Below are 11298 nucleotides of genomic sequence, written 5' to 3'. Positions count from 1 at the left end.
CTGCCCGTTTATTGTTAATGTGATTACATATCATAAATAAGACTTTTGCTGTCAATTGAATCAGTATTTTCTGGCTTACCAAAGAAAACATGATCTTATTTGGTAAGGCTATAAGATGTAGGGAAGTTGAGGCCGTTTTCAAGGAAAATCGGTGGCAAAATCGGCAAAACCGGAAACACATGTGGTGGGTTGGAGGGGGATGATGAAAAAGAGGAACTAAAGACATAACCTTACATATTACTCCCTCCTATCCATATTAATTGTCTCTGATTTAGTACAACTTTGTACTAAATTAGCGACAGTTAATATGGATCGGAGAGAGTACATAGTTTTTAAGTAGAGAGATTTGAGGTTAAATGCTTATTACTAACATTATCCACATTCTTTGAAAGGCATCCTTCTCAAGAACAATGGTGATTTTTTGTGAGGCTTGGAACACAAGAACAAAAAATATAATAGATTTCCGTTTGCTTTCACCTGGCGATGAGGATGATGCTAGCAATGAGCAGCAAGATTCGGCAGCTACTAATGCTACTATTGATGGCAAAGAGCGGTCGACGTGGCAAGCGGTTGCTGGCAATGCTGAGGATGATGACATTAAGCAACTGCAACCAATGTCGCCACCTAATGAAACCAGTGATGATGTGGTTGACGTTGAGAAAGTCCTATGTTTTTGCCGACCTAGACCATCGGTGGAGCTATTGGCTGTGTATCCATACTTTCCCTTTGTTGGCAAAATCATGGTCTTTGACGAGAATGGTGGTCAGTTTGTGTACCACCAGAAAGAAGGAGAAAATTGCAAATTTGACTCTGAGGTAGGCATGCTTCATTGATGATAGCTAGGCTCTGTCATGATATAAGGTTGCTATAGAGTTGGGTAGAAGAATGTTAAGATGTTGGTGAAATGCTAACTTTACTTATCTCTTATTAATCTTAGATTCCAAATTATAAGTTGTATTTCTTGTTTCGTTACATAAGTTTTTGACCAACATTTTCTTCATGTTTTTGTGACACAAAGTTGATATTATATTTGTATGTAAAAATATATAGGCTCTTGCCTGAAGGCATAAATATTCTAGTAGGTTAACCCGCGACTGCACATCTATTATACTTGTCTATCATTTTTTACGTTGAATGTTCATCTTTTGTTAATCTCATTGATATGATAATTGCAGGGCAATTTGGTGCTCACGGGGCCATTCGAAACCATCTCAGGATTTGGTTCTGGTGTCATGAAAATTGAAATCCCTGATAGAAGCGGACCTGGTATTACTGACACTGCTACTCTAGTTTTTGGAGATCGCCCACGTGGGGATGACAAGTATGAAGATCGCATTATCACAACAAAGTATGGCCGCCGCCTCATTGTGTCATATGTGTTGATGAAGGAAGGCTTGGGGGTCCATGTGCAGGTCAGCCTCCGCCTCTTTGGTGACGATACATTTCAGACAATCCATTTGCACGGTCAAATCACTGCGCATAACCGGATCTTCGAGGATGAAAGTGTGTTGCTCTTTCTCTGCGGGGAGGAGGAGAAGGTGCAGCTCACCCCCTCTGCTGGCAGCAATGGTAGTGTGATCCTACAGCCAATGCAACGGTTCATTGTTACGGTGCCCATCAATCCACAGCCATTTCTTACAATTAAGGTACGGTTGAATGTGACAACTCCAAGCAACAAGGGGGTTCCCATCCCCTTTGAAGGTGATGTTGAGTTCCCTCTTGACTGGGACCATAGAATTCGGACAATCAGCACAAACCACGGTGAGGTGAAAGTCAGTATCACGTACAATTGAAGAAGCCTGGTGAATTGCAAGCATGAAGCAATGAAGTATTTGTACGAGGTCTTCCGGTTATACTGCTAGCAATAAGAGTCAAAACTTGTCCTTTGTATAGCTCTTGTTTACTCAAGTCGTTGTCACAATATAAATTTTTTAATATCAGTGATTTGTTTGCAAGTCGGTCTTTCGCATGGGGATTTTGAAAACTACGGTAGATGACATGCCACTAGCACAATTTCCAGTCACTGCCAGCAAACATATCCGTAACAATCTATGAGGTGCGACAGCAGTTTCTCGATGCAAAAAACCTCCTTAGGCCCTGCTTGGATCAGCGCTTCAGCTCGTTTCTGGTCAGTTTAGGATACCTAATTTACACCTGTAAAGTAAATACAGGTGTAAAAACTTGCACCCATTTCAAGCAGGGCCTTAAGCTCCATTTCAAGTACTACCGTATAAAACTTAGGCCCGTCGTTTCTTTTTCCAGCCGGGAATAGCCTTCGGCCGGTAAGGGCTCATTCGGTTTGGAGGATTTCATAACGTAGGAATTATGACTAGTATAGGAATTTTATAGGATGGCACTTGCCACCCTAAGGAATTGGCTCGCCTCGTTCCTACGCGCAAAATGAGCTTTAAGTGGATGTGTAATTTCCTCCAAAAACACAGAAAATGAATAGTATTCCTACGAAATTCCTATACACATTTCCTACAAACCGAACGCATCTATAGAAAATTTCTTTCGGGATCCTTGTTCCTATGTGTTTTCTATAAAAATCCTCCAAACCGAATAGGCCCTAAGTTACACCTGTATTCAATTACATCGATGCCAAACGCGGCCTTAATGGCTTTTCCAATAGTCCAATAGCGGTCCTAAGGGCGCGCTTGCTTAGTCGTTTTGCAGCCCAAACGCCCGTAGAACATACACATCGAAAATAGGATTGGTTATCTTGCAAACCAAAACGCCTGTGAAACATTTACGTGTAAAAAACAGGATGAATCCCAAATACCCTGGTCGTTTTCGCGGTGTAAAATACACCCATAGGAAAAACGTTTCACTTACTTAGAGCATTACAGCTAGATACAACAAATCCAACCCCTCAAATGCGCTCGGACGCGTCTGCGGACAATGACCGGTCACGCCTTAAATAATTGATTCCACAACTGGATACCTCAAATCCATACTATTACATACAACGTAAAGTGATCTTTAAGCGGAGCTCGTCCGGCTCACGGGACTCAAGGCGCCGCTGTCTCTCATGCCCTGCTCTTCCTTGTCGGAGTGGCTAGGGTTTGGTCCGAAGAGCGGATGGGGACGAATATATGTGGAGTCAGGTGGACCGGCCTGGGTCGGATCTGACGTGGCGGACACGCCCGGGCCTCCCCATATCCGCCCTATATTTGAGCTGGATACGAGGGGTGCCGGTCAGCCAGCTCGTTTGAGATCGGTTTGAAACGCCCGTGGGTTTTTTGACCGGTCAGTGACCGGACCGTCCGCCTAGGCATATGAGGAAGGTTTGAGACGCCCGGCTGTAGATACTCCTACAACTGCAATCGGTCGGTATTGGATACACGCCCCTTGATCTGTTTTCCCCACCCCCTCGTTTGTCGAGACCCATCTACTATTCTGCTCTCTCACGCGAAGACGAGGGCTAAGCTGCCGTAACAACTTGGGACGGGGATGCCACCGATGACAAAGAGCACGCAATGGTCTTGGTCGGGCGGAGAGCGTAGGCGCGAGCAGTTGCGGGACGTGTTATTCGAGCCACTAGCCCGAAGACGCAAGGAAAAGAGCGGCAAGCTCCAGGGCGCTTGCGACATGTCTTCTTCCAACCTGACACTATGGATGTGGCGGTGAGGCACGTAGGCCGACAAGCTCCATAGCGAGCATATGGCAATAGGCCACGCGCTTGCACCAAGCAGCCCGCATCTGTCACGAGATTGGCTCGAGTCGAGGTTTGCAGCGGGGGAGGGGGAGGAGAAGGAAGAAACTAGAGAGGGATGAGCGAGGGGGAGGCGGATGTGTGCGGCAGTATGCTAGATTGCGAGGTGGAGGTGTGCAACGGCGTGCCATGGAGGCTGCTGCAGGGATTGAGCCGAGAGTTGCAACCGTGCTGCTCAAAGAGCTCCTCGTGAGACATGGTTTTCAACCACTTGTAAAACTAGATGATATCTCGCACGTTATTGCAGGAATGTCTTGCAATATATTGAATTAGAATTGGTTGTATGGAATATGAATATTTGAAGTAATAATGTGAGAAATAAAGATGAAAATAAATATGATTTGTGGTGTCAAATTATTGTATATTGTAAATATCATAATACTCACTCCGTTCCTAAATATAAGACCTTTTAGAGATCCTAATACAGACTACATACGGATGTATATAGACATACATTAGAGTGTAGATTCACTCATTTTACTCCATATGTAATCTATAGTGAAATCTCTAAAAAGTCTTATATTTAGGAACGGGGGAGTGGAATGTAAATTCTCATGCATGTTTGCATGTTGAGGTGGCTTTTTATTATGCATTATCGCATATTGTGGTGGACCTTTCTCCATGTATATTAAACGATGAGGTGTCATATTTGCATGTTGAGAGAAATCGGCTAGTGAAGGTTAGCTATTTAGGTATAGAAGATACTAGGATCTTATGTGAAACGGTAAAATACAACTGTATGATATTCAACCACTTGTAAAATACTGGAATCTCTCGTGAAACAGTAAAATACACCTATATGATATTTACCGGTGTATAATGATACATGGCTCCCAATCGGGGCCTAAAATAGGGCACTAGCCCTTCTTATAGCCCTAATAAAAATACAGCAAGCGGCTGTCGCGTACTTGAGGAAGCTGATGGAAAAACTTTGTTTACGGAGGTACGGATTAAAAAGAATTATGACTTGTGTGCAAATAGTTTCTTTCTCTGTGCATGTTAATTGTTAGATAATAACGAGAAAAACAAGACACGAAAGACACAGATTTTTACGTGGAAATCCCTGTGGGAGAAAACCACGGACGCACGAAGGCGCAATCACTATAAGGAGGAGTATTACAAGCACGAGACGACGGACCGTCTGAGGCGCGACTACATGGGGTATATATGAGGGCAATACAGAGAGTCCTTGAAGGACAAGTAAACGAGTTGTACTTGTACGCGTCGACGTCAATGCAAAGACCAACACCAGTTGTACTACGTCTAGTCCAACACGGTATAATTTGGATCACAATTTAACAATCTCCACCTTGATCCAAATTCCCTCCAATAGTCGAAGAAAGTAAATAACTCCATTCAAATCAGCATAAACACCTTGTGCGTCAAAGTCCATAGGACTAATGAGAAATACCAACTAAGCCTGAGCAAGCTCAAACTTATTGGTCGGAACTGGCTTTGTCATCATATCAGCAGGATTATCATGAGTACTTATCTTGCATACCTTTAAATCGCCTTCAGCAACAACATCTCGAATATAGTGATATCTTACATAAATGTGCTTTGTTCTCTCATGGTACATTGTATTCTTGGTAAGATATATAGCACTTTGACTGTCACTAAATACGGTAGGGCAAGATGAATCTCCACAAAGCTCAGTATATAAACCTTTCAACCAGATAGCTTCTTTGCATGCCTCGGAAATATCCATATACTCGGCATCAATAGTGGAACAAGCCACAATAGACTACAAAGTTGCTCTCCAACTCACAGCACAACCACCAATGGTGAAAACATAACTTGTGAGTGATCTTCTCTTATCCAAATCACCAGCAAAATCAGAATCAACAAAACCAACAAGTCCATCTCCAGTTTTCCCAAACTGTAAATAAGCATTAGAAGTACCACGCAGGTATCTGAAGATCCACTGAACTGCTTTCCAATGCTCTTTTCCAGGATTAGCCATGTATCTACTGACAACACTCAATGCATAAGATAAATCCGGACGAGAACAAACCATGGCATACATAAGTGAACCAACTGCGCTTGAATAGGGAACTCTAGACATGTACAGAATATCTGCATCTGACTTAGGACATAAAGCTGATGATAATTTAAAGTGTGCAGCTAATGGAGTACTTACTAGCTTGGGTATTATGCATATTAAAACGATGAAGAACTTTATCAATATATCCCTTCTGACTTAGATATACTTTTCCAGACGGTCTATCTCTGGATATTTCCATGCCAAGTATTTTCTTTGCTGCACCCAAATCCTTCGTCTCAAATTCATTACTCAATTGTTTCTTTAGTTCATTAATCTTTGACATACTTTTTGCAGCAATAAGCATATCATCAACATAAAGAAGCAAATAAATAGTTGAACCGTTGACAGTTTTCAAATAAACACAACTATCATAATTAGACCTTCTGAAACCTTGAGAGATCATAAAGGTGTCAAATCTCTTGTACCACTGTCTAGGGGATTGCTTCAATCCATAAAGAGATTTCTTTAACTTGCAGACAAGCTTTTCTTTTCCAGGAAATAACAAAACCTTCAGGTTGTTGCATATAAATATCCTCTTCTAATTCTCCATGTAAAAATGCAGTTTTAACATCCAATTGTTCAAGCTCAAAATCATGCATGGCAACAATACTGAGTAAAGTGCGAATAGAGCTATGCTTCACAACAGGAGAAAATACTTCATTATAGTTAATACCTGGAATCTGGCTATAACCTTTAGCAACTAATCTTGCTTTATATCTTGTCTCATCATTAGGAGAAACACCTTCTTTCCTCTTGAAAACTCACTTGCAATGAATAAGTTCTTTCAAGTGATTCCATCTCATCATGCATAGCAGTCATCCACTTATTATTATCACCAGAGATAATAGCCTCAAAATATGAAGAAGGCTCAGCATTACCTTCAATTTCGTCTGCAACAGATAAAGCAAAAGAAATAATATTGCACTCTTCAATTAACCTATCAGGTTTATTAATACCCCGCCTAACTCTGTCACGTGCAAGATTCCAACTGGGTGGAACAATAGGCTGATTTGGAGTGGGAGTGACATGATCATCATCAACGACGGGTTCATCATGTGCGTAAAAAATTTCATTACCAGATGTATCACCTGTTTCAATAACATGCTCCACCTGAACAGTAGGCTACTAAGTATTAGGCTGATGTTCACTCTCAATAGGAACATTAGTAGATGGAACATCATGTAACATAGCAGATTCATTAAAGATAACATTTCTGCTAATAACAACCTTCTGGGTTTCAGGATTCCACAATTTAAAACCTTTAACACCAGACTTATAACCAAGAAAGATGCACTTAACATCCCTAGGCTCCAACTTTCCATTATCAACATGAGCATAAGCAGTGCAACCAAAAACTCTCAACTGTGAATAATCAGCAGGTGAACCAGACCATACCTCAATTGGAGTTTTCTTATTAAGAGCAACAGATGGTGAACGGTTAATGAGATAACAAGCAGTGGAAGCGGCCTCAGCCCAAAAACGTCTATGCAAACCTGCATTGGACAACATGCAACGGGCTCTGGAAATAATGGTCCTGTTCATACGCTCAGCAACACCGTTTTGTTGAGGAGTATAAGGAACGGTGTAATGTCTGACAACTCCTTCAGACTTGCAATAATTCTTAAATTGCTTAGAACAGAATTCCATACCATTATCAGTGCGAAGTATCTTTACCTTCTTTTCAGTTTGTCTTTCAATCATAATCTTCCACTCCTTAAATGCTGAGAATGCTTCATATTTATGCTTCAAGAAATAAGGCCAAACTTTTCTCGAATAATCATCAATAATAGTCAGCATGTAACTAGCACCACCTAGTGACTTCTTGCGAGATGGTCCCCATAAATCAGAATGCACATAATCAAGAATACCTTCAGTTGTATGAGTCGAAGTGTTGAACTTCACCCTCTTGTGCTTGCCAAAGATACAATGCTCACAAAATTTCAATTTACCAGGTTCATATCCATCAAGAAGACCTCTCTTATTTTAACTTTGCTAAACCAAGTTCACTCATATGTCCAAGACGCATATGCCAAAGGTTAGCAGCATCACAATCAGAATTCTTTGAAACAACTGGAGTAGCGTTACCTGAAATAGTAGAACCTCCAAGGTAATAAAGACCATTGGTCGAACTTAAGTCACCTTTCATCACAACAAGGGAGCCTTTGGTGACCTTCAAAACACTATCTCCACCTGAATACTTGTACCCCTTTGCATCAAGGGCACTAACAGAGATAAGATTTCTCTTCATCTTCGGAATATACCGAACATCTGTCAAAGTTCTGATTGTGCCATCAAACATCTTGATTCGAACAGAACCTATGCCTTCAATCTTGCATGGTGAATTATCAAAACCCAAAACGGAACCAACAGAAGTAGTGGAGTCAAAAGTATTAAACCAATCTCTATGTGGACACATATGAAAAGTGCATGCAGTGTCAAGTACCCACTCATCATTGGTCTCAGCACATCCAGCAATAACGACAAGAGCATCATCGGAACTATCATCATGAGCAACATTAGCAGAATTGTCACCTTGTTTGTTACCTTTCCTCTTTTCTTTATTCTGCAACTTGAAACACTCTGAGATGTCATGCCCGTCTCTCTTGCAATATCTGCAATACTTCTTATCTCTGGATTGCGACCGGCCCCTGTGGTCTTTCTTACTTTTGCCTCTGTTTCCATTATTGGAGTTCTTCTCCTTTGTCCTGCCACGAACAGATAATCCCTTGGCTTGGGATGAACTCGAACCATCATGAGGCACCATTAATTTCATCTTCTCCTTGGAGTTCAAAGCTTCATAAACTTCATTAAGTGTGAGAGTATCACGACTGTATAATATGGTGTGTCTAAATTTGGTATAAGAACTTGGCAGTGAACAAAGTAACATTAAAGCAGTATCTTCCTCTTCATACTTAACCTCCATTGCAGCTAGATCAGATATGATCTCTTTAAATTCTAAAATATGATTCAAAACGTTACCTCCCTCGGGTAACCTATGCAGGAATAATTTTTGCTTCAGATGCATCTTGCTGGTGAGATCTTTAGTCATGCAAATCCCTTCCAAATTTAACCATAGAACGGCGGCAGTTTTCTCGCTCAAAACTTCCTGCAAAATATTATTATGCAAATGGAGTTGAATTTGTGACAAAGTCTTACAATCAATTCTTTTCTCCTCATCAGTCCAGTCCTGAATTCTGTTCTTCCCAAAACTATTCAGTGCTTCATCATAGTCGGACTGTGCCAACAACGCCCGCATCTTGACTTGCCATAGGGTAATTCTTGTGTCACGGTCCAGCAGCGGAAGATCGTACTTCATGGATGCCATGAGTAGATTAAATCTGTGTGCACAAAGTAGTACAAGTCCAAAGAAAATATTCTTAAGAGAATAAATTCATGGGGCAAAGAAGAGATAGCACCTGGTAGCTCCGCTAGACTTAGCGATTGAAGAAAAAACAAAATCTGAACCATAAGAAGCCTCCACATGGGAAGTACTAAACTAGTACTCGAATTAATGATGTGGCTTGGGTCTTCACGTGGAGGTGCAGCAGCAACGTAGCCTGATGCGTCTCGGTACTTGCAACCTGTAGGTAGATCAATAGCCTCGGGTGCAAGCGACGACCGGGCAAATCAACTTCATGTCAATCTCGGTTACGGCGGCGCGCACAAGGAAAATCATGTCGGTCTCGGTCCTGTAGAAATCGATCCGACGGATCGACGATCGTCAGAGATGCGTGTGGCGGCGGCGGCGGCGCGCAGAACACCGAACCCTAATTCTCTCGATCTCTAATCTCATATCTTCAACCTAATCTCTGTATACCACTTGTTAGATAATAACGAGAAAAACGAGACACGAGAGACACGAATTTTTATGTGGAAACCCTTGCGGGAGAAAACCACGGATGCACGAAGGCGCAATCACTATGAGGAGGAGTATTACAAGCACGAGATGACAAACTGTCTGAGGTGCGATACATGGGGTATATATGAGGGCAATACATGAGAGTCCTTGAAGGACAAGTAAACAAGGTGTACTCGTACGCGTCGACGTCAACGCAAAGGCCCACACCGGTTGTACTACGTCTAGTCCAACGCAGTATAATTTGGATCACAATTTAACATTAATGGTAAGTTCTCGCAAGTATTCAAACCTACCAGGGGCATTAGACAGGGAGACTCTATTGTTAAAGTATGTAACGTAGGATGTGTAAGGTGTAGATATAACCGTATACATGTGTGGGGACGTGCATTGTACTCGGGTAGTTAGGATACGTTTAGGTTGATCTCTATCCCTTGTATAGATTATGACTTGGAGATCAATCCTACAACAACCTAACTACCTAAACCCTGTAATCTCTTGTGCCTATAAGTAACATGCAACGCGTCCCTGGAGAAACATACGCTTAACGCATCTTTACATGGTATTCAGAGCCATTCTCCTCTAAGCACATCTCCTGCGCCGCCAGCCCCCTTGCGCCGCCATGTCATCCTCAAGCTCCACCGCAGCAGCCCCATCCGTGCTCATCCCCATCGCCGAGAAACTCCATCGCTCCAACTTCAACGTCTGGCGTGCGCAGGCTATGGCCACCATTCGTGGCGCCCAGCTAGTCACCTATCTCTATCCAAAGAGGGAGGTGTCGGCGCCCAAGGTGTCTGACAAAGACGGCAAGGTCACTGACGTGCTAAACCCGACGTATGATATCGACAGGGCCCGAAACTCTCAGGTTTTGAGTTTTCTTTTCAATTCCATCTCACCCCCTGTGATGGTCCAGATCGCAACGTGCATCACGACGTCAGCAGCATGTACTGCAATCACGGAGATCTTCATCTCCCAGACGCAGGCGGCCATAGTCAACCGAGGATCGCCCTCTCCACCACCAAGAAGGGGAACTCCACCATTGCTGAGTACCTTGGCCGCATGAAGGCCCTCGGCGATGAGATGGCTGCCATCGGCAAGCCGCTCACGGACGATGATATCGTGTCGTATATCCTTGCTGGCTTGGATTTCGACTACATGTCTTCCGTCTCCTCCATCTGCGCCAGGACCGTCCCCATCAAGCCCAACGAGCTTTACGCCCAACTCATCAGCTTCGAGAGCCGCCTCGCCATGTTCGAGGGTGGCAACTCGTCGTCACACTCTTCCGCCAACGCCGCTTCCCGTGGCGGTCGCGGTGGTTTCTCTCACGGCGGAGGTGTTAGGGAACGTAGTAATTTCAAAAAAAATCCTACGCACACGCAAGATCATGGTGATGCATAGCAACGAGAGGGGAGAGTGTTGTCCACGTACCCTCGTAGACCGAAAGCAGAAGCGTTAGCACAGCACGGTTGATGTAGTCGTACGTCTTCACGATCTGACCGATCAAGTACCGAACGCACGACACCTCCGAGTTCAGCACACGTTCAGCTCGATGACGTCCCTCGAACTCTGATCCAGCCGAGCTTTGAGGGAGAGTTCCGTCAGCACGACAGTGTGGTGACGATGATGATGTTCTACCGACACTGGGCTTCGCCTAAGCACCGCTACAATATTATCGAGGTGGAT

At 43.2% G+C, this 11298-nt stretch overlaps 1 pseudogene; it reads left to right on the top strand.

Annotated features, from left to right (window-relative positions):
- The first annotated feature begins 10713 nt into the window (after positions 1-10713).
- Positions 10714-10852, top strand: LOC119282998 (annotated as a pseudogene).
- Positions 10853-11298: the final 446 nt, after the last annotated feature.

The sequence above is a fragment of the Triticum dicoccoides genome, chromosome 3B (genome assembly GCF_002162155.2).
Source record: "Triticum dicoccoides isolate Atlit2015 ecotype Zavitan chromosome 3B, WEW_v2.0, whole genome shotgun sequence".
Taxonomy (NCBI): domain Eukaryota; kingdom Viridiplantae; phylum Streptophyta; class Magnoliopsida; order Poales; family Poaceae; genus Triticum; species Triticum dicoccoides.
Note: the sequence above shows the minus strand (reverse complement) of the source record. Positions and strands in the feature narration are given on the sequence as shown.